Below are 18,396 nucleotides of genomic sequence, written 5' to 3' on the forward strand. Positions count from 1 at the left end.
GTTTTCAAGCGCTTCAATGTGCTGCTCTGCAAGGTTTGGAGACAGCAGGTGCGTTCACGGAGATCAAGAGCAGCCGGCGCAAAACACAAGGCACCCAGGGGAGAGATACCATGGTAAATAGGTTACCTATTTACCTATTTTTGTTTCGGCGAACGGTTTTGGTGAGCAATAATGCAGGAAAGCAGCGGGCGGGATGGCGAGCTTGTCCTGTTGCTCCAACACAAGCTACCTTAAGAGCCGGTACGATGCGGGCAATGGGTGAAGTTCGTCAGGAGTACTGCATAAAAAAACGAGTGTGTTGTCGTGGCAGTTGGTGATCAAAGAAATAAAACAAAATAAAATCAATAAATAATAATGTCATAGACTTAAAGCCATACCTTTGAAGTCATAATGCATTGCAAGTGTTATTAGGGAATGTTGTGCTGTGTTTTCAAGCGCTTCAATGTGCTGCTCTGCAAGGTTTGGAGACAGCGGGTGCGTTCACGGAGATCAAGAGCAGCCGGAGATGAAGAGCAGCCGCCGCAGGGGAGGGATACCATGGTAAATAGGGTACCTATTTACCATGGTATCTCTCCCCTGGGTGCGATGTGTTTTTGTGAGCAATAATGCAGGAAAGCAGCGGGCGGGATGGCGAGCTTGTCCTGTTGCTCCAACACAAGCTACCTTAAGAGCCGGTACGATGCGGGCAATGGGTGAAGTTCGTCAGGAGTACTGCATAAAAAAACGAGTGTGTTGTCGTGGCAGTTGGTGATCAAAGAAATAAAACAAAATAAAATCAATAAATAATAATGTCATAGACTTAAAGTCATACCTTTGAAGTCATAATGCATTGCAAGTGTTATTAGGGAATGTTGTGCTGTGTTTTCAAGCGCTTCAATGTGCTGCTCTGCAAGGTTTGGAGACAGCAGGTGCGTTCACGGAGATCAAGAGCAGCCGGCGCAAAACACAAGGCACCCAGGGGAGAGATACCATGGTAAATAGGTTACCTATTTACCTATTTTTGTTTCGGCGAACGGTTTTGGTGAGCAATAATGCAGGAAAGCAGCGGGCGGGATGGCGAGCTTGTCCTGTTGCTCCAACACAAGCTACCTTAAGAGCCGGTACGATGCGGGCAATGGGTGAAGTTCGTCAGGAGTACTGCATAAAAAAACGAGTGTGTTGTCGTGGCAGTTGGTGATCAAAGAAATAAAACAAAATAAAATCAATAAATAATAATGTCATAGACTTAAAGCCATACCTTTGAAGTCATAATGCATTGCAAGTGTTATTAGGGAATGTTGTGCTGTCTTTTCAAGCGCTTCAATGTGCTGCTCTGCAAGGTTTGGAGACAGCGGGTGCGTTCACGGAGATCAAGAGCAGCCGGAGATGAAGAGCAGCCGCCGCAGGGGAGGGATACCATGGTAAATAGGTTACCTATTTACCATGGTATCTCTCCCCTGGGTGCGTTGTGTTTTGGTGAGCAATAATGCAGGAAAGCAGCGGGCGGGATGGCGAGCTTGTCCTGTTGCTCCAACACAAGCTACCTTAAGAGCCGGTACGATGCGGGCAATGGGTGAAGTTCGTCAGGAGTACTGCATAAAAAAACGAGTGTGTTGTCGTGGCAGTTGGTGATCAAAGAAATAAAACAAAATAAAATCAATAAATAATAATGTCATAGACTTAAAGTCATACCTTTGAAGTCATAATGCATTGCAAGTGTTATTAGGGAATGTTGTGCTGTGTTTTCAAGCGCTTCAATTTGCTGCTCTGCAAGGTTTGGAGACAGCGGGTGCGTTCACGGAGATCAAGAGCAGCCGGCGCAAAACACAAGGCACCCAGGGGAGAGATACCATGGTAAATAGGTTACCTATTTACCTATTTTTGTTTCGGCGAACGGTTTTGGTGAGCAATAATGCAGGAAAGCAGCGGGCGGGGTGGCGAGCTTGTCCTGTTGCTCCAACACAAGCTACCTTAAGAGCCGGTACGATGCGGGCAATGGGTGAAGTTCGTCAGGAGTACTGCATAAAAAAACGAGTGTGTTGTCGTGGCAGTTGGTGATCAAAGAAATAAAACAAAATAAAATCAATAAATAATATTGTCATAGACTTAAAGCCATACCTTTGAAGTCATAATGCATTGCAAGTGTTATTAGGGAATGTTGTGCTGTGTTTTCAAGCGCTTCAATGTGCTGCTCTGCAAGGTTTGGAGACAGCGGGTGCGTTCACGGAGATCAAGAGCAGCCGGAGATGAAGAGCAGCCGCCGCAGGGGAGGGATACCATGGTAAATAGGTTACCTATTTACCATGGTATCTCTCCCCTGGGTACGTTGTGTTTTGGTGAGCAATAATGCAGGAAAGCAGCGGGCGGGATGGCGAGCTTGTCCTGTTGCTCCAACACAAGCTACCTTAAGAGCCGGTACGATGCGGGCAATGGGTGAAGTTCGTCAGGAGTACTGCATAAAAAAACGAGTGTGTTGTCGTGGCAGTTGGTGATCAAAGAAATAAAACAAAATAAAATCAATAAATAATAATGTCATAGACTTAAAGTCATACCTTTGAAGTCATAATGCATTGCAAGTGTTACTAGGGAATGTTGTGCTGTGTTTTCAAGCGCTTCAATTTGCTGCTCTGCAAGGTTTGGAGACAGCGGGTGCGTTCACGGAGATCAAGAGCAGCCGGAGATGAAGAGCAGCCGCCGCAGGGGAGGGATACCATGGTAAATAGGTTACCTATTTACCATGGTATCTCTCCCCTGGGTGTGTTGTGTTTTGGTGAGCAATAATGCAGGAAAGCAGCGGGCGGGATGGCGAGCTTGTCCTGTTGCTCCAACACAAGCTACCTTAAGAGCCGGTACGATGCGGGCAATGGGTGAAGTTCGTCAGGAGTACTGCATAAAAAAACGAGTGTGTTGTCGTGGCAGTTGGTGATCAAAGAAATAAAACAAAATAAAATCAATAAATAATAATGTCATAGACTTAAAGCCATACCTTTGAAGTCATAATGCATTGCAAGTGTTATTAGGGAATGTTGTGCTGTGTTTTCAAGCGCTTCAATGTGCTGCTCTGCAAGGTTTGGAGACAGCGGGTGCGTTCACGGAGATCAAGAGCAGCCGGAGATGAAGAGCAGCCGCCGCAGGGGAGGGATACCATGGTAAATAGGTTACCTATTTACCATGGTATTTCTCCCCTGGGTGCGTTGTGTTTTGGTGAGCAATAATGCAGGAAAGCAGCGGGCGGGATGGCGAGCTTGTCCTGTTGCTCCAACACAAGCTACCTTAAGAGCCGGTACGATGCGGGCAATGGGTGAAGTTCGTCAGGAGTACTGCATAAAAAAACGAGTGTGTTGTCGTGGCAGTTGGTGATCAAAGAAATAAAACAAAATAAAATCAATAAATAATAATGTCATAGACTTAAAGTCATACCTTTGAAGTCATAATGCATTGCAAGTGTTACTAGGGAATGTTGTGCTGTGTTTTCAAGCGCTTCAATTTGCTGCTCTGCAAGGTTTGGAGACAGCGGGTGCGTTCACGGAGATCAAGAGCAGCCGGAGATGAAGAGCAGCCGCCGCAGGGGAGGGATACCATGGTAAATAGGTTACCTATTTACCATGGTATCTCTCCCCTGGGTGCGTTGTGTTTTGGTGAGCAATAATGCAGGAAAGCAGCGGGCGGGATGGCGAGCTTGTCCTGTTGCTCCAACACAAGCTACCTTAAGAGCCGGTACGATGCGGGCAATGGGTGAAGTTCGTCAGGAGTACTGCATAAAAAATCGAGTGTGTTGTCGTGGCAGTTGGTGATCAAAGAAATAAAACAAAATAAAATCAATAAATAATAATGTCATAGACTTAAAGTCATACCTTTGAAGTCATAATGCATTGCAAGTGTTATTAGGGAATGTTGTGCTGTGTTTTCAAGCGCTTCAATTTGCTGCTCTGCAAGGTTTGGAGACAGCGGGTGCGTTCACGGAGATCAAGAGCAGCCGGAGATGAAGAGCAGCCGCCGCAGGGGAGGGATACCATGGTAAATAGGTTACCTATTTACCATGGTATCTCTCCCCTGGGTGCGTTGTGTTTTGGTGAGCAATAATGCAGGAAAGCAGCGGGCGGGATGGCGAGCTTGTCCTGTTGCTCCAACACAAGCTACCTTAAGAGCCGGTACGATGCGGGCAATGGGTGAAGTTCGTCAGGAGTACTGCATAAAAAAACGAGTGTGTTGTCGTGGCAGTTGGTGATCAAAGAAATAAAACAAAATAAAATCAATAAATAATAATGTCATAGACTTAAAGTCATACCTTTGAAGTCATAATGCATTGCAAGTGTTATTAGGGAATGTTGTGCTGTGTTTTCAAGCGCTTCAATTTGCTGCTCTGCAAGGTTTGGAGACAGCGGGTGCGTTCACGGAGATCAAGAGCAGCCGGAGATGAAGAGCAGCCGCCGCAGGGGAGGGATACCATGGTAAATAGGTTACCTATTTACCATGGTATCTCTCCCCTGGGTGCGTTGTGTTTTGGTGAGCAATAATGCAGGAAAGCAGCGGGCGGGATGGCGAGCTTGTCCTGTTGCTCCAACACAAGCTACCTTAAGAGCCGGTACGATGCGGGCAATGGGTGAAGTTCGTCAGGAGTACTGCATAAAAAAACGAGTGTGTTGTCGTGGCAGTTGGTGATCAAAGAAATAAAACAAAATAAAATCAATAAATAATAATGTCATAGACTTAAAGTCATAGCTTTGAAGTCATAATGCATTGCAAGTGTTATTAGGGAATGTTGTGCTGTGTTTTCAAGCGCTTCAATTTGCTGCTCTGCAAGGTTTGGAGACAGCGGGTGCGTTCACGGAGATCAAGAGCAGACGGAGATGAAGAGCAGCCGCCGCAGGGGAGGGATACCATGGTAAATAGGTTACCTATTTACCATGGTATCTCTCCCCTGGGTGCGTTGTGTTTTGGTGAGCAATAATGCAGGAAAGCAGCGGGCGGGATGGCGAGCTTGTCCTGTTGCTCCAACACAAGCTACCTTAAGAGCCGGTACGATGCGGGCAATGGGTGAAGTTCGTCAGGAGTACTGCATAAAAAAACGAGTGTGTTGTCGTGGCAGTTGGTGATCAAAGAAATAAAACAAAATAAAATCAATAAATAATAATGTCATAGACTTAAAGTCATACCTTTGAAGTCATAATGCATTGCAAGTGTTATTAGGGAATGTTGTGCTGTGTTTTCAAGCGCTTCAATTTGCTGCTCTGCAAGGTTTGGAGACAGCGGGTGCGTTCACGGAGATCAAGAGCAGCCGGAGATGAAGAGCAGCCGCCGCAGGGGAGGGATACCATGGTAAATAGGTTACCTATTTACCTATTTTTGTTTCGGCGAACGGTTTTGGTGAGCAATAATGCAGGAAAGCAGCGGGCGGGATGGCGAGCTTGTCCTGTTGCTCCAACACAAGCTACCTTAAGAGCCGGTACGATGCGGGCAATGGTTGAAATTCGTCAGGAGTACTGCATAAAAAAACGAGTGTGTTGTCGTGGCAGTTGGTGATCAAAGAAATAAAACAAAATAAAATCAATAAATAATAATGTCATAGACTTAAAGTCATACCTTTGAAGTCATAATGCATTGCAAGTGTTATTAGGGAATGTTGTGCTGTGTTTTCAAGCGCTTCAATGTGCTGCTCTGCAAGGTTTGGAGACAGCAGGTGCGTTCACGGAGATCAAGAGCAGCCGGCGCAAAACACAAGGCACCCAGGGGAGAGATACCATAGTAAATAGGTTACTTATTTACCTATTTTTGTTTCGGCGAACGGTTTTGGTGAGCAATAATGCAGGAAAGCAGCGGGCGGGATGGCGAGCTTGTCCTGTTGCTCCAACACAAGCTACCTTAAGAGCCGGTACGATGCGGGCAATGGGTGAAGTTCGTCAGGAGTACTGCATAAAAAAACGAGTGTGTTGTCGTGGCAGTTGGTGATCAAAGAAATAAAACAAAATAAAATCAATAAATAATAATGTCATAGACTTAAAGTCATACCTTTGAAGTCATAATGCATTGCAAGTGTTATTAGGGAATGTTGTGCTGTGTTTTCAAGCGCTTCAATGTGCTGCTCTGCAAGGTTTGGAGACAGCAGGTGCGTTCACGGAGATCAAGAGCAGCCGGCGCAAAACACAAGGCACCCAGGGGAGAGATACCATGGTAAATAGGTTACCTATTTACCTATTTTTGTTTTGGCGAACGGTTTTGGTGAGCAATAATGCAGGAAAGCAGCGGGCGGGATGGCCAGCTTGTCCTGCTGCTCCAACACAAGCTACCTTAAGAGCCGGTACGATGCGGGCAATGGGTGAAGTTCGTCAGGAGTACTGCATAAAAAAACGAGTGTGTTGTCGTAGCAGTTGGTGATCAAAGAAATAAAACAAAATAAAATCAATAAATAATAATGTCATAGACTTAAATTCATACCTTTGAAGTCATAATGCATTGCAAGTGTTATTAGGGAATGTTGTGCTGTGTTTTCAAGCGCTTCAATTTGCTGCTCTGCAAGGTTTGGAGACAGCGGGTGCGTTCACGGAGATCAAGAGCAGCCGGAGATGAAGAGCAGCCGCCGCAGGGGAGGGATACCATGGTAAATAGGTTACCTATTTACCATGGTATCTCTCCCCTGGGTGCGTTGTGTTTTGGTGAGCAATAATGCAGGAAAGCACCGGGCGGGATGGCGAGCTTGTCCTGTTGCTCCAACACAAGCTACCTTAAGAGCCGGTACGATGCGGGCAATGGGTGAAGTTCGTCAGGAGTACTGCATAAAAAAACGAGTGTGTTGTCGTGGCAGTTGGTGATCAAAGAAATAAAACAAAATAAAATCAATAAATAATAATGTCATAGACTTAAAGTCATACCTTTGAAGTCATAATGCATTGCAAGTGTTATTAGGGAATGTTGTGCTGTGTTTTCAAGCGCTTCAATGTGCTGCTCTGCAAGGTTTGGAGACAGCAGGTGCGTTCACGGAGATCAAGAGCAGCCGGCGCAAAACACAAGGCACCCAGGGGAGAGATACCATGGTAAATAGGTTACCTATTTACCTATTTTTGTTTTGGCGAACGGTTTTGGTGAGCAATAATGCAGGAAAGCAGCGGGCGGGATGGCGAGCTTGTCCTGCTGCTCCAACACAAGCTACCTTAAGAGCCGGTACGATGCGGGCAATGGGTGAAGTTCGTCAGGAGTACTGCATAAAAAAAACGAGTGTGTTGTCGTAGCAGTTGGTGATCAAAGAAATAAAACAAAATAAAATCAATAAATAATAATGTCATAGACTTAAAGCCATACCTTTGAAGTCATAATGCATTGCAAGTGTTATTAGGGAATGTTGTGCTGTGTTTTCAAGCGCTTCAATGTGCTGCTCTGCAAGGTTTGGAGACAGCAGGTGCGTTCACGGAGATCAAGAGCAGCCGGCGCAAAACACAAGGCACCCAGGGGAGAGATACCATGGTAAATAGGTTACCTATTTACCTATTTTTGTTTCGGCGAACGGTTTTGGTGAGCAATAATGCAGGAAAGCAGCGGGCGGGATGGCCAGCTTGTCCTGCTGCTCCAACACAAGCTACCTTAAGAGCCGGTACGATGCGGGCAATGGGTGAAGTTCGTCAGGAGTACTGCATAAAAAAACGAGTGTGTTGTCGTGGCAGTTGGTGATCAAAGAAATAAAACAAAATAAAATCAATAAATAATAATGTCATAGACTTAAAGTCATACCTTTGAAGTCATAATGCATTGCAAGTGTTATTAGGGAATGTTGTGCTGTGTTTTCAAGCGCTTCAATGTGCTGCTCTGCAAGGTTTGGAGACAGCAGGTGCGTTCACGGAGATCAAGAGCAGCCGGCGCAAAACACAAGGCACCCAGGGGAGAGATACCATGGTAAATAGGTTACCTATTTACCTATTTTTGTTTTGGCGAACGGTTTTGGTGAGCAATAATGCAGGAAAGCAGCGGTCGGGATGGCGAGCTTGTCCTGCTGCTCCAACACAAGCTACCTTAAGAGCCGGTACGATGCGGGCAATGGGTGAAGTTCGTCAGGAGTACTGCATAAAAAAAACGAGTGTGTTGTCGTAGCAGTTGGTGATCAAAGAAATAAAACAAAATAAAATCAATAAATAATAATGTCATAGACTTAAAGTCATACCTTTGAAGTCATAATGCATTGCAAGTGTTATTAGGGAATGTTGTGCTGTGTTTTCAAGCGCTTCAATGTGCTGCTCTGCAAGGTTTGGAGACAGCAGGTGCGTTCACGGAGATCAAGAGCAGCCGGCGCAAAACACAAGGCACCCAGGGGAGAGATACCATGGTAAATAGGTTACCTATTTACCTATTTTTGTTTCGGCGAACGGTTTTGGTGAGCAATAATGCAGGAAAGCAGCGGGCGGGATGGCGAGCTTGTCCTGTTGCTCCAACACAAGCTACCTTAAGAGCCGGTACGATGCGGGCAATGGGTGAAGTTCGTCAGGAGTACTGCATAAAAAAACGAGTGTGTTGTCGTGGCAGTTGGTGATCAAAGAAATAAAACAAAATAAAATCAATAAATAATAATGTCATAGACTTAAAGCCATACCTTTGAAGTCATAATGCATTGCAAGTGTTATTAGGGAATGTTGTGCTGTCTTTTCAAGCGCTTCAATGTGCTGCTCTGCAAGGTTTGGAGACAGCGGGTGCGTTCACGGAGATCAAGAGCAGCCGGAGATGAAGAGCAGCCGCCGCAGGGGAGGGATACCATGGTAAATAGGTTACCTATTTACCATGGTATCTCTCCCCTGGGTGCGTTGTGTTTTGGTGAGCAATAATGCAGGAAAGCAGCGGGCGGGATGGCGAGCTTGTCCTGTTGCTCCAACACAAGCTACCTTAAGAGCCGGTACGATGCGGGCAATGGGTGAAGTTCGTCAGGAGTACTGCATAAAAAAACGAGTGTGTTGTCGTGGCAGTTGGTGATCAAAGAAATAAAACAAAATAAAATCAATAAATAATAATGTCATAGACTTAAAGTCATACCTTTGAAGTCATAATGCATTGCAAGTGTTATTAGGGAATGTTGTGCTGTGTTTTCAAGCGCTTCAATTTGCTGCTCTGCAAGGTTTGGAGACAGCGGGTGCGTTCACGGAGATCAAGAGCAGCCGGAGATGAAGAGCAGCCGCCGCAGGGGAGGGATACCATGGTAAATAGGTTACCTATTTACCATGGTATCTCTCCCCTGGGTGCGTTGTGTTTTGGTGAGCAATAATGCAGGAAAGCAGCGGGCGGGATGGCGAGCTTGTCCTGTTGCTCCAACACAAGCTACCTTAAGAGCCGGTACGATGCGGGCAATGGGTGAAGTTCGTCAGGAGTACTGCATAAAAAAACGAGTGTGTTGTCGTGGCAGTTGGTGATCAAAGAAATAAAACAAAATAAAATCAATAAATAATAATGTCATAGACTTAAAGTCATAGCTTTGAAGTCATAATGCATTGCAAGTGTTATTAGGGAATGTTGTGCTGTGTTTTCAAGCGCTTCAATGTGCTGCTCTGCAAGGTTTGGAGACAGCGGGTGCGTTCACGGAGATCAAGAGCAGCCGGAGATGAAGAGCAGCCGCCGCAGGGGAGGGATACCATGGTAAATAGGGTACCTATTTACCATGGTATCTCTCCCCTGGGTGCGTTGTGTTTTGGTGAGCAATAATGCAGGAAAGCAGCGGGCGGGATGTCGAGCTTGTCCTGCTGCTCCAATACAAGCTACCTTAAGAGCCGGTACGATGCGGGCAATGGGTGAAGTTCATCAGGAGTACTGCATAAAAAAAACGAGTGTGTTGTCGTGGCAGTTGGTGATCAAAGAAATAAAACAAAATAAAATCAATAAATAATAATGTCATAGACTTAAAGCCATACCTTTGAAGTCATAATGCATTGCAAGTGTTATTAGGGAATGTTGTGCTGTGTTTTCAAGCGCTTCAATGTGCTGCTCTGCAAGGTTTGGAGACAGCAGGTGCGTTCACGGAGATCAAGAGCAGCCGGCGCAAAACACAAGGCACCCAGGGGAGAGATACCATGGTAAATAGGTTACCTATTTACCTATTTTTGTTTCGGCGAACGGTTTTGGTGAGCAATAATGCAGGAAAGCAGCGGGCGGGATGTCGAGCTTGTCCTGTTGCTCCAACACAAGCTACCTTAAGAGCCGGTACGATGCGGGCAATGGGTGAAGTTCGTCAGGAGTACTGCATAAAAAAACGAGTGTGTTGTCGTGGCAGTTGGTGATCAAAGAAATAAAACAAAATAAAATCAATAAATAGTAATGTCATAGACTTAAAGCCATACCTTTGAAGTCATAATGCATTGCAAGTGTTATTAGGGAATGTTGTGCTGTGTTTTCAAGCGCTTCAATGTGCTGCTCTGCAAGGTTTGGAGACAGCGGGTGCGTTCACGGAGATCAAGAGCAGCCGGAGATGAAGAGCAGCCGCCGCAGGGGAGGGATACCATGGTAAATAGGTTACCTATTTACCATGGTATCTCTCCCCTGGGTGCGATGTGTTTTTGTGAGCAATAATGCAGGAAAGCAGCGGGCGGGATGGCGAGCTTGTCCTGTTGCTCCAACACAAGCTACCTTAAGAGCCGGTACGATGCGGGCAATGGTTGAAGTTCGTCAGGAGTACTGCATAAAAAAACGAGTGTGTTGTCGTGGCAGTTGGTGATCAAAGAAATAAAACAAAATAAAATCAATAAATAATAATGTCATAGACTTAAAGTCATACCTTTGAAGTCATAATGCATTGCAAGTGTTATTAGGGAATGTTGTGCTGTGTTTTCAAGCGCTTCAATGTGCTGCTCTGCAAGGTTTGGAGACAGCAGGTGCGTTCACGGAGATCAAGAGCAGCCGGCGCAAAACACAAGGCACCCAGGGGAGAGATACCATGGTAAATAGGTTACCTATTTACCTATTTTTGTTTCGGCGAACGGTTTTGGTGAGCAATAATGCAGGAAAGCAGCGGGCGGGATGGCGAGCTTGTCCTGTTGCTCCAACACAAGCTACCTTAAGAGCCGGTACGATGCGGGCAATGGGTGAAGTTCGTCAGGAGTACTGCATAAAAAAACGAGTGTGTTGTCGTGGCAGTTGGTGATCAAAGAAATAAAACAAAATAAAATCAATAAATAATAATGTCATAGACTTAAAGTCATACCTTTGAAGTCATAATGCATTGCAAGTGTTATTAGGGAATGTTGTGCTGTGTTTTCAAGCGCTTCAATTTGCTGCTCTGCAAGGTTTCGAGACAGCGGGTGCGTTCACGGAGATCAAGAGCAGCCGGCGCAAAACACAAGGCACCCAGGGGAGAGATACCATGGTAAATAGGTTAAATAGGTTACCTATTTACCTATTTTTGTTTTGGCGAACGGTTTTGGTGAGCAATAATGCAGGAAAGCAGCGGGCGGGATGGCGAGCTTGTCCTGCTGCTCCAACACAAGCTACCTTAAGAGCCGGTACGATGCGGGCAATGGGTGAAGTTCGTCAGGAGTACTGCATAAAAAAAACGAGTGTGTTGTCGTAGCAGTTGGTGATCAAAGAAATAAAACAAAATAAAATCAATAAATAATAATGTCATAGACTTAAATTCATACCTTTGAAGTCATAATGCATTGCAAGTGTTATTAGGGAATGTTGTGCTGTGTTTTCAAGCGCTTCAATGTGCTGCTCTGCAAGGTTTGGAGACAGCGGGTGCGTTCACGGAGATCAAGAGCAGCCGGAGATGAAGAGCAGCCGCCGCAGGGGAGGGATACCATGGTAAATAGGGTACCTATTTACCATGGTATCTCTCCCCTGGGTGCGTTGTGTTTTGGTGAGCAATAATGCAGGAAAGCAGCGGGCGGGATGGCGAGCTTGTCCTGCTGCTCCAATACAAGCTACCTTAAGAGCCGGTACGATGCGGGCAATGGGTGAAGTTCATCAGGAGTACTGCATAAAAAAACGAGTGTGTTGTCGTGGCAGTTGGTGATCAAAGAAATAAAACAAAATAAAATCAATAAATAATAATGTCATAGACTTAAAGTCATACCTTTGAAGTCATAATGCATTGCAAGTGTTATTAGGGAATGTTGTGCTGTGTTTTCAAGCGCTTCAATGTGCTGCTCTGCAAGGTTTGGAGACAGCAGGTGCGTTCACGGAGATCAAGAGCAGCCGGCGCAAAACACAAGGCACCCAGGGGAGAGATACCATGGTAAATAGGTTACCTATTTACCTATTTTTGTTTCGGCGAACGGTTTTGGTGAGCAATAATGCAGGAAAGCAGCGGGCGGGATGGCGAGCTTGTCCTGTTGCTCCAACACAAGCTACCTTAAGAGCCGGTACGATGCGGGCAATGGGTGAAGTTCGTCAGGAGTACTGCATAAAAAAACGAGTGTGTTGTCGTGGCAGTTGGTGATCAAAGAAATAAAACAAAATAAAATCAATAAATAATAATGTCATAGACTTAAAGTCATACCTTTGAAGACATAATGCATTGCAAGTGTTATTAGGGAATGTTGTGCTGTGTTTTCAAGCGCTTCAATTTGCTGCTCTGCAAGGTTTGGAGACAGCGGGTGCGTTCACGGAGATCAAGAGCAGACGGAGATGAAGAGCAGCCGCCGCAGGGGAGGGATACCATGGTAAATAGGTTACCTATTTACCATGGTATCTCTCCCCTGGGTGCGTTGTGTTTTGGTGAGCAATAATGCAGGAAAGCACCGGGCGGGATGGCGAGCTTGTCCTGTTGCTCCAACACAAGCTACCTTAAGAGCCGGTACGATGCGGGCAATGGGTGAAGTTCGTCAGGAGTACTGCATAAAAAAACGAGTGTGTTGTCGTGGCAGTTGGTGATCAAAGAAATACAACAAAATAAAATCAATAAATAATAATGTCATAGACTTAAAATCATACCTTTGAAGTCATAATGCATTGCAAGTGTTATTAGGGAATGTTGTGCTGTGTTTTCAAGCGCTTCAATGTGCTGCTCTGCAAGGTTTGGAGACAGCAGGTGCGTTCACGGAGATCAAGAGCAGCCGGCGCAAAACACAAGGCACCCAGGGGAGAGATACCATGGTAAATAGGTTAAATAGGTTACCTATTTACCTATTTTTGTTTTGGCGAACGGTTTTGGTGAGCAATAATGCAGGAAAGCAGCGGGCGGGATGGCGAGCTTGTCCTGCTGCTCCAACACAAGCTACCTTAAGAGCCGGTACGATGCGGGCAATGGGTGAAGTTCGTCAGGAGTACTGCATAAAAAAAACGAGTGTGTTGTCGTAGCAGTTGGTGATCAAAGAAATAAAACAAAATAAAATCAATAAATAATAATGTCATAGACTTAAATTCATACCTTTGAAGTCATAATGCATTGCAAGTGTTATTAGGGAATGTTGTGCTGTGTTTTCAAGCGCTTCAATGTGCTGCTCTGCAAGGTTTGGAGACAGCGGGTGCGTTCACGGAGATCAAGAGCAGCCGGAGATGAAGAGCAGCCGCCGCAGGGGAGGGATACCATGGTAAATAGGGTACCTATTTACCATGGTATCTCTCCCCTGGGTGCGTTGTGTTTTGGTGAGCAATAATGCAGGAAAGCAGCGGGCGGGATGGCGAGCTTGTCCTGCTGCTCCAATACAAGCTACCTTAAGAGCCGGTACGATGCGGGCAATGGGTGAAGTTCGTCAGGAGTACTGCATAAAAAAAACGAGTGTGTTGTCGTGGCAGTTGGTGATCAAAGAAATAAAACAAAATAAAATCAATAAATAATAATGTCATAGACTTAAAGCCATACCTTTGAAGTCATAATGCATTGCAAGTGTTATTAGGGAATGTTGTGCTGTGTTTTCAAGCGCTTCAATGTGCTGCTCTGCAAGGTTTGGAGACAGCAGGTGCGTTCACGGAGATCAAGAGCAGCCGGCGCAAAACACAAGGCACCCAGGGGAGAGATACCATGGTAAATAGGTTACCTATTTACCTATTTTTGTTTCGGCGAACGGTTTTGGTGAGCAATAATGCAGGAAAGCAGCGGGCGGGATGGCGAGCTTGTCCTGCTGCTCCAACACAAGCTACCTTAAGAGCCGGTACGATGCGGGCAATGGGTGAAGTTCGTCAGGAGTACTGCATAAAAAAAACGAGTGTGTTGTCGTAGCAGTTGGTGATCAAAGAAATAAAACAAAATAAAATCAATAAATAATAATGTCATAGACTTAAAGCAATACCTTTGAAGTCATAATGCATTGCAAGTGTTATTAGGGAATGTTGTGCTGTGTTTTCAAGCGCTTCAATGTGCTGCTCTGCAAGGTTTGGAGACAGCGGGTGCGTTCACGGAGATCAAGAGCAGCCGGAGATGAAGAGCAGCCGCCGCAGGGGAGGGATACCATGGTAAATAGGTTACCTATTTACCATGGTATCTCTCCCCTGGGTGCGTTGTGTTTTGGTGAGCAATAATGCAGGAAAGCAGCGGGCGGGATGGCGAGCTTGTCCTGTTGCTCCAACACAAGCTACCTTAAGAGCCGGTACGATGCGGGCAATGGGTGAAGTTCGTCAGGAGTACTGCATAAAAAAACGAGTGTGTTGTCGTGGCAGTTGGTGATCAAGAAATAAAACAAAATAAAATCAATAAATAATAATGTCATAGACTTAAAGTCATACCTTTGAAGTCATAATGCATTGCAAGTGTTATTAGGGAATGTTGTGCTGTGTTTTCAAGCGCTTCAATTTGCTGCTCTGCAAGGTTTGGAGACAGCGGGTGCGTTCACGGAGATCAAGAGCAGCCGGAGATGAAGAGCAGCCGCCGCAGGGGAGGGATACCATGGTAAATAGGTTACCTATTTACCATGGTATCTCTCCCCTGGGTGCGTTGTGTTTTGGTGAGCAATAATGCAGGAAAGCAGCGGGCGGGATGGCGAGCTTGTCCTGTTGCTCCAACACAAGCTACCTTAAGAGCCGGTACGATGCGGGCAATGGGTGAAGTTCGTCAGGAGTACTGCATAAAAAAAACGAGTGTGTTGTCGTGGCAGTTGGTGATCAAAGAAATAAAACAAAATAAAATCAATAAATAATAATGTCATAGACTTAAAGCCATACCTTTGAAGTCATAATGCATTGCAAGTGTTATTAGGGAATGTTGTGCTGTGTTTTCAAGCGCTTCAATGTGCTGCTCTGCAAGGTTTGGAGACAGCAGGTGCGTTCACGGAGATCAAGAGCAGCCGGCGCAAAACACAAGGCACCCAGGGGAGAGATACCATGGTAAATAGGTTACCTATTTACCTATTTTTGTTTCGGCGAACGGTTTTGGTGAGCAATAATGCAGGAAAGCAGCGGGCGGGATGGCGAGCTTGTCCTGCTGCTCCAACACAAGCTACCTTAAGAGCCGGTACGATGCGGGCAATGGGTGAAGTTCGTCAGGAGTACTGCATAAAAAAAACGAGTGTGTTGTCGTAGCAGTTGGTGATCAAAGAAATAAAACAAAATAAAATCAATAAATAATAATGTCATAGACTTAAAGCAATACCTTTGAAGTCATAATGCATTGCAAGTGTTATTAGGGAATGTTGTGCTGTGTTTTCAAGCGCTTCAATGTGCTGCTCTGCAAGGTTTGGAGACAGCGGGTGCGTTCACGGAGATCAAGAGCAGCCGGAGATGAAGAGCAGCCGCCGCAGGGGAGGGATACCATGGTAAATAGGTTACCTATTTACCATGGTATCTCTCCCCTGGGTGCGTTGTGTTTTGGTGAGCAATAATGCAGGAAAGCAGCGGGCGGGATGGCGAGCTTGTCCTGTTGCTCCAACACAAGCTACCTTAAGAGCCGGTACGATGCGGGCAATGGGTGAAGTTCGTCAGGAGTACTGCATAAAAAAACGAGTGTGTTGTCGTGGCAGTTGGTGATCAAGAAATAAAACAAAATAAAATCAATAAATAATAATGTCATAGACTTAAAGTCATACCTTTGAAGTCATAATGCATTGCAAGTGTTATTAGGGAATGTTGTGCTGTGTTTTCAAGCGCTTCAATTTGCTGCTCTGCAAGGTTTGGAGACAGCGGGTGCGTTCACGGAGATCAAGAGCAGCCGGAGATGAAGAGCAGCCGCCGCAGGGGAGGGATACCATGGTAAATAGGTTACCTATTTACCATGGTATCTCTCCCCTGGGTGCGTTGTGTTTTGGTGAGCAATAATGCAGGAAAGCAGCGGGCGGGATGGCGAGCTTGTCCTGTTGCTCCAACACAAGCTACCTTAAGAGCCGGTACGATGCGGGCAATGGGTGAAGTTCGTCAGGAGTACTGCATAAAAAAACGAGTGTGTTGTCGTGGCAGTTGGTGATCAAAGAAATAAAACAAAATAAAATCAATAAATAATAATGTCATAGACTTAAAGTCATACCTTTGAAGTCATAATGCATTGCAAGTGTTATTAGGGAATGTTGTGCTGTGTTTTCAAGCGCTTCAATGTGCTGCTCTGCAAGGTTTGGAGACAGCAGGTGCGTTCACGGAGATGAAGAGCAGCCGGCGCAAAACACAAGGCACCCAGGGGAGAGATACCATGGTAAATAGGTTACCTATTTACCTATTTTTGTTTCGGCGAACGGTTTTGGTGAGCAATAATGCAGGAAAGCAGCGGGCGGGATGGCGAGCTTGTCCTGTTGCTCCAGCACAAGCTACCTTAAGAGCCTGTACGATGCGGGCAATGGGTGAAGTTCGTCAGGAGTACTGCATAAAAAAACGAGTGTGTTGTCGTGGCAGTTGGTGATCAAAGAAATAAAACAAAATAAAATCAATAAATAATAATGTCATAGACTTAAAGTCATACCTTTGAAGTCATAATGCATTGCAAGTGTTATTAGGGAATGTTGTGCTGTGTTTTCAAGCGCTTCAATTTGCTGCTCTGCAAGGTTTGGAGACAGCGGGTGCGTTCACGGAGATCAAGAGCAGCCGGCGCAAAACACAAGGCACCCAGGGGAGAGATACCATGGTAAATAGGTTACCTATTTACCTATTTTTGTTTCGGCGAACGGTTTTGGTGAGCAATAATGCAGGAAAGCAGCGGGCGGGATGGCGAGCTTGTCCTGTTGCTCCAACACAAGCTACCTTAAGAGCCGGTACGATGCGGGCAATGGGTGAAGTTCGTCAGGAGTACTGCATAAAAAAACGAGTGTGTTGTCGTGGCAGTTGGTGATCAAAGAAATAAAACAAAATAAAATCAATAAATAATAATGTCATAGACTTAAAGTCATACCTTTGAAGTCATAATGCATTGCAAGTGTTATTAGGGAATGTTGTGCTGTGTTTTCAAGCGCTTCAATGTGCTGCTCTGCAAGGTTTGGAGACAGCAGGTGCGTTCACGGAGATCAAGAGCAGCCGGCGCAAAACACAAGGCACCCAGGGGAGAGATACCATGGTAAATAGGTTACCTATTTACCTATTTTTGTTTCGGCGAACGGTTTTGGTGAGCAATAATGCAGGAAAGCAGCGGGCGGGATGGCGAGCTTGTCCTGTTGCTCCAACACAAGCTACCTTAAGAGCCTGTACGATGCGGGCAATGGGTGAAGTTCGTCAGGAGTACTGCATAAAAAAACGAGTGTGTTGTCGTGGCAGTTGGTGATCAAAGAAATAAAACAAAATAAAATCAATAAATAATAATGTCATAGACTTAAAGTCATACCTTTGAAGTCATAATGCATTGCAAGTGTTATTAGGGAATGTTGTGCTGTGTTTTCAAGCGCTTCAATTTGCTGCTCTGCAAGGTTTGGAGACAGCGGGTGCGTTCACGGAGATCAAGAGCAGCCGGCGCAAAACACAAGGCACACAGGGGAGAGATACCATGGTAAATAGGTTACCTATTTACCTATTTTTGTTTCGGCGAACGGTTTTGGTGAGCAATAATGCAGGAAAGCAGCGGGCGGGATGGCGAGCTTGTCCTGTTGCTCCAACAGAAGATACCTTAAGAGCCGGTACGATGCGGGCAATGGGTGAAGTTCGTCAGGAGTACTGCATAAAAAACGAGTGTGTTGTCGTGGCAGTTGGTGATCAAAGAAATAAAACAAAATAAAATCAATAAATAATAATGTCATAGACTTAAAGCCATACCTTTGAAGTCATAATGCATTGCAAGTGTTATTAGGGAATGTTGTGCTGTGTTTTCAAGCGCTTCAATGTGCTGCTCTGCAAGGTTTGGAGACAGCGGGTGCGTTCACGGAGATCAAGAGCAGCCGGAGATGAAGAGCAGCCGCCGCAGGGGAGGGATACCATGGTAAATATGTTACCAGTTTACCATGGTATCTCTCCCCTGGGTGCGTTGTGTTTTGGTGAGCAATAATGCAGGAAAGCAGCGGGCGGGATGGCGAGCTTGTCCTGTTGCTCCAACACAAGCTACCTTAAGAGCCGGTACGATGCGGGCAATGGGTGAAGTTCGTCAGGAGTACTGCATAAAAAAACGAGTGTGTTGTC

Source organism: Acipenser ruthenus, chromosome 4, assembly GCF_902713425.1.
Source record: "Acipenser ruthenus chromosome 4, fAciRut3.2 maternal haplotype, whole genome shotgun sequence".
NCBI lineage: Eukaryota > Metazoa > Chordata > Actinopteri > Acipenseriformes > Acipenseridae > Acipenser > Acipenser ruthenus.